General features: G+C 51.7%; 1 protein-coding gene across 5 annotated transcripts in view; it reads right to left on the bottom strand.

The window, feature by feature from the left end:
- SLC7A1 (solute carrier family 7 member 1) overlaps positions 1-13,769 on the bottom strand; it is a 68,838-nt gene that overhangs the window by 23,044 nt on the left and 32,025 nt on the right. For 4 of the 5 annotated variants that reach the window (XR_009697571.1, XR_009697572.1, XR_009697573.1 and 1 more), the window contains exon 2: positions 10,959-11,055. The exons of the other annotated variant lie outside the window; for it this stretch is intronic. The gene's annotated coding sequence lies outside the window, so the exon portion shown is untranslated. The remainder of the gene's footprint in view (positions 1-10,958; positions 11,056-13,769) is intronic. 5 annotated transcript variants of the gene reach the window in all.

Raw genomic sequence — 13,769 nt, 5'->3', positions numbered from 1 at the left:
TCTCAAGACTCAAAGTTTTTAGCTAGAGTGGGCAATAAAACTCATCCGATCCGATCTCCTTCTCGTAAAGATGAGGGAAAACAACTCAGAGACCACGTGTCAAACAGCGTCACGAGCTCAGAAGGTGCAGGGTGCTGGCTCCACATCCGGGTCTGGCGTTGGCGTTGGCGGGGGGGAAATGATATCACCGTCAGTGAGGTTGGGAGGAAGTGGGAGGAAATGAGGGAAGAAGACCTTATTAGCGGAACAGCAGTGGAGCAGGAAAATCACAGACACAGGGTGTGATAAGAGCTGAGAGGGCAGGGACAGAACAGGAGACACACAAAAGCGCAATGGGGCCCGGGGTGTTTCCGGCCACTCACTGGCCAGTTGCTGACGCTCGGTCAGGAGTGGGCCCTGAGGGGCCCCAGCGGAGGGTGAAAGCTCCTGATTACTGGCATTGTTTCTTACTTGGATGGTAAATGGGACTGACATTTAGAGAGCGCTGACCTGCTCCTGTCCTCTCCTAGATGTAGTTTTTGGTTCATAACAAACGGATTCTCTCCCCAAAACCAAGTGCAAAGCAAAGACAATGCAATTAAATAGCGTTTTCTTTCCTCAGCTTCACAGAGTAAAGTAACCCCAAGGCCCAGGAGGCACCTGCCTTCCTCTGAAAGACCAGACACACTCTGCCCTGGGCTCTTTGGAAGGGCTGGGTCCATAGTTCACACGCCTTTCTCAGATGTGCTACTGTCTGGGGCAGAATCAAGAGCTGCCAGAGTGACCCTACTGGGACGCTTGGCAAGGGGCACACTGGAGCCTGGGGACACTTTCCCGAGAGCCCGCTGACCTCACTTTAGGCCGGAATGACCCCCCCTGGACGCGCAGCTGCAGTGCATGTGCCACATGCCCCTGGGTAGTATCACCAGCACAGGTGGAAACCCTCTCCAAGAACCCACTTACTAACCCTGGGGGCCCCTGCACCATCTTCAAAATAAAGGGGGAATTCTATAAATTTAGATACAGATTTTAGACACAGGTTTTCAACCATATGTGAAAGGGACTTCTTGGTTGAGACCACAAACCGTGACTCCAGGGAGGCAGCTGACTTCTTCTAAGCAGGGACACAGCGCCCCCGTCTCTCACGAAGGGTCCTGGGCTGTTCCTCCCTCACAGGAGCCGGAGGGAAGTGCTCCGGGTGCCAGTGGACGGGACCACAGGAGGGCCCGTTAGTTTCACCTTGGTTACTTCCTCGGTGCTCCCTGCTGTCTGGGGAAAGGGCAAACCCAACTTCTTTGGAAGCCTCTGGGACAGAAACGCAGCTGCTGAGGCCTAGCGCTAAAAATTCGGAAAATACATGCGCGCTGTCCGTTTCTACTTTCCAGGGTAGGAGAAAATGAGATGCTCACTAACCTTGTTCGGGTTTATTTTAAAGAAATGTCCTTTCTGTCTCCTTGGGAGTCATGCAAAAACTGTTCTCCGGGTGACATCGTCTGGCGGTATTCTGTACACATTACGGCACGACTCACATTCATGCCTGGACTCCTAAGGTGGGCACTCAGCCAACAGTAAGACCAAATGAAACTTCTCTGTGTAAAATCCATCTAACCACGCCAACACCGGCAACGTCAGGGTCATGCGGACTTCCTGCTGCTGGGATTTACGCAGACAGTCACCAAATACTTTGAAAGGATTATCTGGAAATTACGTTACCCTCTCATGTGGGGGGGGATTTGTGCAACAGTCGACACCTACACTTTCATTTCAGTTTTTGACAGAAATCCTGTAATAGCAAGAGCCTCAGATCTGTCTTACTCCCGATTCATTTATTATTAAAGAGCACTTACCTTATGTGTTATCCTCTCAGAAAAGCAAAGAAAATCTGCCCCTTTCCCACAGAATTTCTAACTCCAAGTTTTATTCTAGTAATCACTATATAACAATAGAAGCAAAATGATCCAATGGGTCCAGATTGCAGAGATAAAGATGCTGTTTTCAAGGTGTCTGATAAAGGTGGGCAAGTGTGAACTGTATGATTTTTTTTTTTTTTTTTTTTACTCTCAAATGGAATGATAGTCCCATCACTGAAAAAGTCCGCTTAATGGCTTGTAGGAGGGAGGGGAAGAGGTCAGACGTAGGCTGCAATAGACACTAAGTTCATAGATCCTTTGGGGAAAGTCTTAATATTGAAATTTTATTGTCCATACTTGTGCTTTTCCTTTAAGTGATCTTTACAACGGTCCCAAACAAGGGAGCCACCTAGAGTAAAATCTGCCATTCCTGCGGGAGAATGATGCACTGTGGTCCACACGTGTCCCGGGCTAGAGAAAGTAGGTCCTTGCTAGGGCGCTCACCTGCGGGACACACGGAGCGGGGGGCAGACGAGTCAGCAAAGTCACTTCAGCTCTCCTACGGCCACATGGGGGACTCCCCCCAGCAGCCCCCAAGGCTCTAGAGCGCATGCAAGTTTCACAAGGAAGGGAGCGGAGAGCTCACGACAGAGCCACCTCAACCAGATGTGGTCCAAGGGGTACAAAAAAAGAGCGTTTCGGGACATGGGCCATCGTGGTGACGGAGACTCACGGCAAGGAACAAAATCTGTGTTGAAGGAAGTTCTTCTCCAAGCCAGAATCACATCCCCCAGATGTCAGGAGGACCAGGTGCAAGAACTTAAAGTTAAAAAAAAACCTGTGGTGTGGAGGGGACCGGCTGATGCAGATGAAGACCCAACATGTGGGCACGTGGAAGGAGGGAAGGAAACAACAGAACGGAACCAAAAGCACAGGGGCGGCGGGGGGGGGGGGTGGAGGGGAGGGGACAACACAGCGGGGAAGGTCTGCGGTGGGTGACAGGGCCCGGCTCACACCCCGACGTCCTCACTGGGCAGCAGGAGCCTGTCTGCCTCCAGTGAGATGTGACTTCAGGACCCAGATTCTCTCTTAAAGTCCCTCAAGATCTACACTTGTCTGACCCCAGGCAGCAAGGACACGCTGAGGATAAAACTGAATTCCTCCAAAATTCGCGGATCTCACAGCTGTTAAGATGCCCTGTGCTGACACGGCCAGGTTTAGGGAAAAGCATAAACCCGGTCCCAGCCCAGGAAGCAGAGTGTCAGGGCCGGGCCGAGGGGTGATGGGGCTCCTGAAGAGGGGTGTGGGACCAGGCTTAACGGTCCGTCTCAAAGACCACTACCTCCACGGGGAAGAAAAGGTCCACTCCACCCAGAGAGGACAGAGGCCTAAAGCCCTCAAGGCGCCTAGGCCTGTCTCTGCTTCCAGTGAAGACACTTTGTGCTTGGCTGAAATCCACAACCAATAGGTAATGTGGTCTCCACCGGCATGGGAGGCACAAGGCCCACCATCCTCGGCCTTACCAGAAAGCCAAGCCCCAGGACCCCTGCCCCCGGGCTGACCCTTCCTACGGATTCAACAGAACTAACTGCAGGAAGTGCCAGAGGCCTCTAAGGTCCCGTAAACAACGGCAGGTATGTTCTGCATCTCAGTCCTAACTCCCAGCCGCCAGGCCCAGGAGGGCGGCCCTGGGGTCCAGCTCAGGCACGCACCCACCCCGCAGAGCAGCTTCCAGGGGCAGAGTCCAATGCAGGGATGCCACAGGGAACTGGAACTGCTGACCACGGGCACAGAGCCCCCTGTGGGCCAGGCACCAAGCCACTGAGGGGCAGGGAACCCCGTGTGGCTCGGGGGCCGAAGCGGTGCCGTCACCCACGATCACGCCTTGCAGAGGCCCAAGCAAACAATCCCAGGCTGGGAGCGAGGATGTGGCACCAGCTCGGGACCTAGAGCGAGATCGTCCAGGTGCAAATCTGCTACCAGACGGGGTGCAGACAGTGAAGTGTTTTCAGTAGTTCTAAGACCGTGGGAAAACGTCAAATTAAAAACTACATGATAGGATCCCGATGAGGATTAAGTGGGGATGGGGTGTAAATACCGAGATATTAACTGAGACCATCTTCCCGATCATGCATTGCTTTCTTCTTTTCTAAATTTGCCATGTTATCTGTGGCAATGAGATGTGTTACTTCGTAAAGCAAAAAACAACAGTAACAACTAACATTTGGGGGCACCAGCCAAAGGGAAGATCCTTTACATAAATGATTTTATTTAATTCTCACATCACCATATCCAGCAGGCAATACTTTGCATTCTGGAAATAAGGGGACCCAGGCAGACTAGAACTCAGTCATTACCAACCCTGGCCACACATCAGAGTCCCGTGGGGACAGTTTTTATACTAACGATGCCGGCCCACCGCAGATCAAGTGACTTCTGTGAAGTTCTCCCAGGTCACCTGGTGGAGGGCAGGCAAGCCAATCAAATATGGAGTCGGGGCTCAGACCCACATCTTACTGCCTCCAGAGCTCTGAGCTGTGCTCTGAATTAGGATCTCCTGGGTCCTGGGGGTGTGCTGGGGGGGAGAGAGGCTGTGTAAGAAAGAAGGGGGGACAGATGGCATAGCTAACGGCCAGGGGAGCGGCCCCCCATCGCGGGGCTGAGCATCCACACGTCCCACCTGCAGGGCCGCATCTAGTCACCCTCTGTCCCCCCGGCACGTAGGAGGCACCCAGCAGTGCCTACGGGACCGTAACACGTAGAGTGCCCACAGCACACACTCAGTACTGTCGCTGACTTAAATTCAGGAAACTTACAGGACACGGGCTGTCTTTCTGTCCTTCATCTTAGGTCATACCCTCGGCGTGACCATCAACGACTAACGAGGGTCTGTCCATCAAAGGAGATCTTATTAGCTGGATATTTAAAGGTTTGATTCACCAAGGAGTTCGGTTCTGTTTCTCTAAATGAATACACAGGCAAGAAGATGCTAGTTGGGTTAAAATCTAACCCAAGCAACACAGTCTGGTCTATGAAGCTTTGAAATAGTTCCCAACAGTTCCTTCCATCACATGGGGGGTGTCCCATCCCCAGCCCACCCTGCCCCACTGTGGAGACAGCTGGAGTCCCTGTCCCCTCTGCCCAGGGCTTTCGCGAGGCTCAGGTTCCTTGTGTTAAACTAGTCTGCGTGGCTGGGGCCTCAGTCTCCACATCTGAAAGATGGGGTGGCTCTACGGTCCTGCCTGTGCAGGAGCTCGTGAGGACTAAATGAGGAACCGATAAGCAGGCTGAGAAGACAATCCCTCCGATGCTGAGTTGGCACGGCTTCTTTCTCTTTAAGTCTCAGCATCTACCCGTTGGCTCTGCCTCCCAGAAGCAGGGGACACACACTCCCCGGCAGCTCTGCGTCCCCGTCACAAGGCAGTCATGAACTGACACCTTGCCAGACACTGTGAATGCTGCCTACTTAACCACACTCAAGCTTTCCAAGATTGTTTACCCAAATCCAAGAATGACAAGAGTCAAGCAACCGGTGGAAGATCTAGTAAGTACTTCTTCATGAAAACCAGATACAATCTAGAAACGTTTCCTCCTAAAGCCAGCAGGATGTGATTAGAGAGTCTTTATGTCTCTGGACGGCATTTCCATCACTAGGGAGGCCATGCTTTATCAGGACACATGCCCGGTTTTGTGTGCAGAAACACGTTACAACAGAAATGCGTGTTCTGTCAGGAGCTCAGAGCTCCTCTGACACATGCCTTAGCCAGACTTATTCTCCAGGATGTAAAGAAAATAAAGTTCTCTCCCTGGTTCACAGTGACGTGAAACCGAGCGACATGCAAATGCTGGGGGGAGGGTCCAGGGGGAGACTCGCCACCTCCCCGCCTCCAGTGCAGGGTCCACGAACCTGAACCCAACAGGGTCCCGGTCCTGAGCGGGGAGGCTTCCTAAAGTCGTGCACGTGTGAACTGTGGGCACTTCACCTGGGCCTTGACGACCGTTACCGAACTGGCTCTCCAATCTCAAATGGAAAAGAAATGTCTTAAATAAATTTCCCCTAAGACAGAACTCAGACTGACTCTCAGAACATTGCCTCTTTAATTCTCTAGGCCTCTAAGGCATCCTGAAAGGTCAATTAGAGTTTTCGGTGGCTCCTTCTAGAAACGTCCTCTTTCAAAATGCCCCAGGACACCTGGCATCTGGAACCAGAGCAAGGCAGGGGGTTCCCGCCAGGCTGATCTAATTCCGCTGCACAGTCAGACCGTTATTCTTCCATGTACTCAGTTACTCACTCAACAAACCCTAACAAACCCAGGCAGCGCACCGATTTACCCGTAAGCCTGGGGCTACCTTAATCCCCAAACGCCTGTAATTTCCTCCCTTTCCCCGGTCTTCCCACCGTCACAAGCAACTCTGAAAAAACTCAGAATTTCCAGAAAATGCACCGGTTCAAAAGTAAAGAAGGTGTGAAAAATCAGGGACAGTTTCCCAAAACTGAGCTGGAGAACAGACTCTTGGGGAGCTGGGGTCCCCTAGAAACCAACACTGCTCTGTACGACACCAGCTCCCCGCCAGACACACACACGAGGTCATTTCGTCCTCACCAGAAACCAGCACGGGTCTAAGAAAAACGAAAAACGAAGTGGTTCATAGTTTATTCAAAAGCTGGGAGAGAGAAACTTGTAGATTCGTGTTTCTGTGCTATGCATTGTGCGGGACATACCTGAATTTTAAGGTTCACCTCCCACCTTTCAGCAGGTCACACCCTGACCTGCCTGGGAGACGAAGCTCAGGCCCACTGCGCCGCAGGTGACCCTGGCCAGACTGCACAGGTGAGGCTGGGCCGGGGTGTGGGGAGCTGGACAGGCCAGGGCCGTGCGCCTAGGAAAGTAACGGGTGGGCAGCTGAGGGATTCACCTCGAGATGTAAAAGTTTCGTGCAAAGGAAGGGCATCAACAACATAACACCGGGAGGATTAATCAGGTCTCGTGCAGGACAGACTGGAGGGCTAACGGCCTTCTTTACTTGGGTAGCAAATCGATATGTTCGCCTTTGAGCAGGATATTTTAATCCAACTAATAAAGCCCCTTTGCGCAAGCAAATGCTATATTCTTTCATATGTACCAGCATTTGTTCCCCGTCCCTGTTTTCTCCGCTCAGAGCCCTGAGCCATTCCCAGCACCCACGCCCTGGTTACCACGGGGATTATCTGCACGGGGTGGGGTGCACCCTGCAGGAATAACCCCTAGTAGGAAATGCATGTTTTATGATGGGTCTTGCTGGTAAAAGTACTGGCAACCTACTTTCACTGGTGGCCGAAACTTCAGACACTCACCCCCAAGAGAAAAGCATTTACAATTTGAAAGAAACACCACGGCCTCCCTCGTGGCTCGCCACCTCACCTGTCTTCCATCCAGCACTTTCCCGCCACAAGGTTTTCTCTCATGTCACACGCTTAGAGGACACGTCCAGTGGGCGGTAACAGAACGCCTCCCTTACAGAGAACGTGACGCCGTTTACCCGAAGTCACTGTGAGGCATCGGAAGCAAACGGCCAGTTGCACGAGGGCCTGTGAATACCGGAATGCAGGACCGAGTGATCAAAGGCCAGGAGAGAGTGAACCAGACGATCAGGCTGAGCCCGAGATGGAGAAAGCAGCCCAGAGTGCTGGACACGAGACCAGAGCTGGCCGGCGGCACTGAGTGTGAAGGGGCTGTTTTCCTGCACGTCGGATGGACCGTGTGTACACCATATGTCACAGGCAGAGCCCCCAGCTCTGCTGTAATGGACGCTCCAGTGCAATAACCTTAAGGACAGGCTGTCCCTCCAGAATGTCACCCAAACGTGACCCCAGGGCCTCGCCATAAGCCAACGTTCAATATCCAGACTGCAGTTAACTGAAATTCTCCCTTCTCTGGTTCCCACTTAATGACAATTAGAACCCACATCATCAGAGAATGAGGAAACACAGCAAAGACTTCTCCTATCGTTTTTAAGGAATTCTTAAAGGCTGAAAATAGATGTTGCAACTTATGCCCCAAATAATGCTCTCTACATGCCCCACTGCACAGAAAGACCCACGAAGAGGGCGCCTGCCTTCTTTCTAGAAGTTCACAGCCGCGTCAGTCACCTGAGATCAGGGTCACATTTTCCTATACCAACAATGGGACAAAGCCACCACTGGGTTCTAAAGCAGCTCACAAAAAGCAATTTAACCCCAAACGTTCCTGAAGTGGATCCGAGCTCTCTGGAGCTGCCCACTGCCCAGCGGGGTCAGTGAGGGCACAAGGACACCCACGTGGGTTGGGAGAATAAATGGATCCTGTAGAGTTGTGATCCTTTAATAGATGTAAAGTCATGGGTCATTGTGGAAAAAAGAAAGGAGCAAAACAATTTTTCACAAAAATGAATATCAGATGGGAGCACTTTTAATCCCTCCTCTCAGGGGCAAGGAAAGGTGATCTGCGGTGGCCAGTGTCTAAGGTGGCCCGTGACCCACTCCCCCTGGTGGGAGTGGGAGTGGGGTGGGAGCTGGGGCTTGCTTCTACCAGCAGCACCTGGCAAAGGGGAGGGATGTCACCCCACAATTATGTGACACTATTTAAGGCTCTGTCTTACCAGCTTGAGGAAGTGAGTGGCCACATTGGGAAAACCCAAGGTGCAGTCAATGTGGCCTCCAAGTCAGCCAGCAAGAGACTGGGGCCCTAAGTCCCACAACCATGAGGACACGGATTTGGCCAACAACCCGAGAAAGCTTGGACACAGATCCCACCCCAGTTGAGCCTTCAGCTGAGAACCAAGCCCTGGTCCACAGCTTGACTGCAGCTTCGCGGTACTCCAAGCACCTCGTTAGCTAAGCCATGCTCTGACTCCCGACCAGATAAACCATGAGAAGACAGATGTTTTAGGCCCCTAAGTCTGCGGTGTGTGTGCAGTGACAGCTGACTAATCCACGGTCCAGAGAGCCATGAGATAATAAGTGAGTCTGCATTCACTTTCTCTTTAAACCTTCAAGGACCCAAAAACCAGAGCCCAACATTTCTTTAACTTTCTCTGCTTCAATGATGGAGTTAACCTTTACTTCACCTGAAACTATTTTTTCTTGGTTAAGGCGGAATGATTTGAAAGTAACTTCCTCTTTCTGGAAGAATGGCGTACATTAAATGGCTATTATTTCACTTTTAAAAAATGGTGTTTCTACCCTGTGCCCCTCTTCTAGGACTTGCAGGAGCTACAAAGATAAGCAATATGCTGTCCCTGCTCTCAGGGTGCTCACAGCCTGGAAAAAAGACCAAATTAGCCATCCATCCATCCATCCAACAAGTCTTTATCTGACTGACACCTACTATATGCCTCTCCCTTCCCTGTGCTGCAGGGAAAGAACAAAGCTTCCTGCTCTCCTGGCAGGAGAAGACAATACAACAAACCAAAGAGCACAAACAGGCGGCAGAGACCCGAGCCCTCCGGAGACACATCACCTCCGCCACCACCTGGCACCTGGTCTCTTCACTCAGGAAGGGCGCCGTCACGGTGTGGCCGGTGGGCTGTGAAGTCCCCTGATTTAGACACGGTTCAGGACCTGCCCGAGGACTAGGAACCATCCAGGGCTTCCCCACACACCTCATCACGGCCCTGCCGACCCGAGAAGCCAGCAACCTGAGGCTCTTCACTCAAACGTGAACACTCCCCGCAGCCTGGGTACCAGGTAACAGAGGAAGAGGCTCTAGAAGAATCTGAGCAGCAGAGAGGAGGGGGAGTACAGAGTGAACGACTCTCATTTAAGCACATCTACTAAACAGGTGCCGAAAAGGAGGAGGAGAGAAGAGGCTACTCAAGGCTCACGATGGGACACGCTCCCACTTCCCTGCTGCACGATCTAACCTGACTCTTTGGAGAAGTGCGCCCGGGAACTTCTGCTTCTGACATTCACAAGCTGCAACAGCCTCGTAAACAAGGTGCTCACTCAGAGCATCGACCTCTCCGCCCCGCCCGTCCCTGAGAGGCACCTCCGTGTGGCAAAGGTCATGGCTACACGTCCACCAAGCCCCCTGATGAAGGACTCAGAGGGCCGCTGATGCTGATCATGTGTGCGTCCTTAATACGGCTCCATACTCGGAAGTAAGAACACGAACGGCCCCAAACGACTCTAAGACTGCAGGGCCGGGGGGGAGTCAGGTGCAGTTCTTTTACACACACACACACACACACACACACACACACACACAGCTGAAAACACCTTGTGATAAATGAAACAGTGACAAAAATGATTGTCTCCATACTCAGCGAACCTGTTTTCTTAATCAAAAAATAAGCAGAGCAACAGCTTTCCGGCATTTTTATAGTAGAATCCTTTTTCCCCAAACTACATCCTATGCCAAACCCAAATATAAGCATCAGGTGAAACTGGACCCGCTCTTATTTAAAGGGACAAGGGGATAAGGAGCCCCCCTGGCTGGCCTTGACTTTCCCCGCCCTCCATGCCTGCTCCTGTGCCCCGCCCCTGCCCAGGACTCCAGGGCTCCAAGGACCAGCCTGAAATACACTGACCTACAGCAGGTCGTTATAGCACCTAAACCCAAGAACGAGCTACGGGAGAATTCTTAAGGAGAAGAGTGACAAGCAGAGGAGTGACAGGCACAGGAGCAAGACGAGAAGCTTGGGAGCAGAATGCAAAGTGGAACTGGCCCTTGACCTTGAGAAACCTCAAAGTCTCCCCGAGGCAAAGGCAGACACGGAGCGGATGCATCACGGCCGAGGCTCTGTGGCCGCCCACAGGGCACAGTCCCTCCAAGGGCTGCAGACCAGGCGGCGCCCGGAGTGAGGGGACATCCTCTCCCCACGGAGCCCTGCACCAAAAGCCTTGCTGTCGCAGGACGTTAAGAGGTCTGTACGAAGCAGAAGTGCAGGTAAGAATTCGAGAACCCATTAGTGTGAAAAGACAAACCTTTCCTGGTGAGTCGACGGGACGGAAGAGCTGGATGGGCGCAGCAGTGAGACATTAAAAAGACAACTTAGGGCTTAGTTATCAGTTAACTTAAACAGCCAACGGCCAGCGAAAGGCCTAAATGAGTAACATTCCAGCAAAAAAGAGCAGACCCTCCTGCCGGGGTGCTGCCGGGCAGACCGTACCTGCACTGTGACGTGAGGACTGTCACCTCGTCCCCCGAGGATCCCTGGGTCCTGGAGCGAAGACGTCTCAGGAGGGACGAGACGGGGCTGCAGGCTCCTGGGAGGCAAGGAAGAGACGTTACACTCCATCTGTTTTGGCCCCAGAACCTCCAAGCCTGCGGCCATCGCAGGGAGGAAAGATTCTGTTTAGCTCAGCATCAGGAAGGCAGACGAGGTCCCACCACGGGGACAGAGCCGCATGCGGGGAGCACCGCTGGGGAGAAGACGGGAAACCAGACCAGACGGCCTCCAAACCAGAGGTTCTACCCCGCCACCGCCACAAATGTGGGGTCGTGTCTAAGTAAGGACGACAGCAAAGCGTCTTCCAGACAGGCTACGCCCACACATCCAGGGCACAGAGGTGGAGCTGTGCACGCCCTGCGGCCCTGCGAGGGGCCAGCCAGGGGAGCGAGTGCTCTCCTGACGCTGGCATTGAGAACCGAGGTCAGCAGGGGCAGAAAGCCTCAGCTGCGTCCTCCAGGAAACGCGGGACTCCCATCTGTGTGATCGGCCACTCTCCTGCCCTTGCTGGCACTAGCACACAGTGTCAGGGCACCAGTGCAGAGCACACAGCACTAGTACACCACCCTCGCTGGCACTGAGCAGCCACCTGCCCGTGACTTCAGAGGGGCCACAGACTGCTCTGACGCGGGGCGTGCTCTGTCACCACGTGCCGGGGGAGTGGCCTGCAGTCCCAGAAGGAATGAATGCGGTGACGGTCACTCCTCACGGGGGCATCCAGGAAGAACCTCCTGGACGAGTGGCATATAAAGTCCTCTGTTTTCCCAACTGCAGCGTTCCTACTCTACGCAGGCTCATGCACGCACCCACCCAGGAGCTGGAGTGGTTTAGCGAAGCTTCCTGCATATGACTTTGCACCTGATGTGAACCCAGATGCGGATTATTGCTGAGCCAAACGCTCACGTGAAGATGCTCATCAACAGCTCAAGTTGCATCACTTCAATGCAGCAAAGCAGGTTTCCAGCAGCTGGAACCAACCATTCCATCCCACCAACACCTTTTGTATATTCATTCTGTGCTACTATTTCAGTCTTTGCCACTTCCTATTTTGAAAATGTCCAAACCTACATAGAAGTTAACGCACATATTTACACACTTTTCATCTACATTTGCCAATATTTAACATTTTGCCACATCTGCTCTATCGTTATGTAAATACACACTTTTCTCACGAACCATTTGATACTGAGCTGTAATAGCTATCATGACACTTGACCTCTAAGTATTTTGGTAACTCCTAAGGATGACACTCACCCACATAACTGTAACGTCACTTGTTAGAAACCGAATATTCATTCAGTAGCCTCTAAAACACAGCCCACAATCAAATGTCCAAAACCAACAACATACTGGCATTTGTCTGTCATGGGCCAAGTACCACAAGGGTAGTGACAGAAACGCAGAGGAGTTAAGGCCCAGGTTCACAGCCCAGGGGGAGACGGACACACAGATCCTTCCTGGGAGCTGGGCACAAAGGGGTAGCTGACTCACACGCGAGTCTATGTCTTGGCAGAAGAGAAAGTGGTGGCTCCACCTGAAGACCTCAGGAAAGGTTTCTGCAATTTGGGGCTTTTCAGAGGATGAGGTTACCCAACTTACACGCAGAGAGCGGGAACGGAACACAAAAAATGGAGAGGCTAGAATATGACAGCCAGAACAACACCGCCCAACCCCAAAATGTCCAAATCCTACCTCTGGGAACTTGTGACTACGTTAGGTTACATGACAGGGAGGTTGCAGGAGGAACGAAGGTGCTCATCAGCTGACCTTGGGTGAGACGTTCCCGGGGTGGGTCTGATGTAATCCCCAGGGTCGCTGAAGGAGGGGGGAGGGGGCGGGCAGCCTCCAGAAGCCGACAAAGGCAAGGAACTGGATTCTCTCCAGAGCCCTAAGAAAGGAACACACCCTCCCAACACCTGGACTTGAGCCCAGTGAGACCTATTCTGGACTTCTGACCTGCAAAACTGAAGAATAGGTTGGCCAAAAAGTAAGATGTTACGGAACATCCCAAACGAACTTTTTGGCCAACCCAGTAAATTTGTGTTGCTTTAAGCCATTTTTTTTTTTTTTTTTTTAAACGGAGAGGCTTGAAACAAGGCTGGAAACTGTCAAAGTGCTAGGGGCTGGGGCCAAGTCATCGAGTCCAGCCGCCGAGGACCATGATTGGATCTGTATTTTAGGAAGAAAACTCCGGAATGAAAGGAACAGAATCCAGAAGGAAAACAACTGGCGATGCTTGTTGCCAATGATAAAATTTGAGCTTTCAAGCAAAAAAACCTAGAATTGTGGAAAACTGGTATCTGTCACCAAGATCTCAGTCGACAGCTTCCCAAAACTTAAGACTTTTCTGAAGACTCTGGTGGTGATATTAACAAATGTGTTTTTAGAAAACATATATGATGAAATCTGTCAACATTTAGATCTGGATAATTCAGTAAAACAGTAATCCACTGAAACAGAATCACATATGGGTAAAAGATGGATTCAAAGTACAAAATAGACCCATTTCAGAGTACAAAAAGCTCACGGATGTGGTTTCAGACTCCACGGGATACCAGCTACCACCTGTCGAGTTTTTGTGTGGTACCAAAAAATATCCACAATCATCTGAAAAGGCTACTAAAGTACTCTTCCTCTTCCAAGTACAGATCTGAGGCCACATTTTCTTTATGTATTTCAACTAAAACAATACATCAAAACTGAATGATGTATAATCAAACATAAGAATCAAGTGGCCTCTATCAAGCTAAA

Source organism: Eubalaena glacialis, chromosome 16 (genome assembly GCF_028564815.1).
Source record: "Eubalaena glacialis isolate mEubGla1 chromosome 16, mEubGla1.1.hap2.+ XY, whole genome shotgun sequence".
In the NCBI taxonomy this organism is placed as follows: Eukaryota; Metazoa; Chordata; class Mammalia; order Artiodactyla; family Balaenidae; genus Eubalaena; species Eubalaena glacialis.
This window is presented reverse-complemented; position numbering and strand designations above follow the sequence as displayed.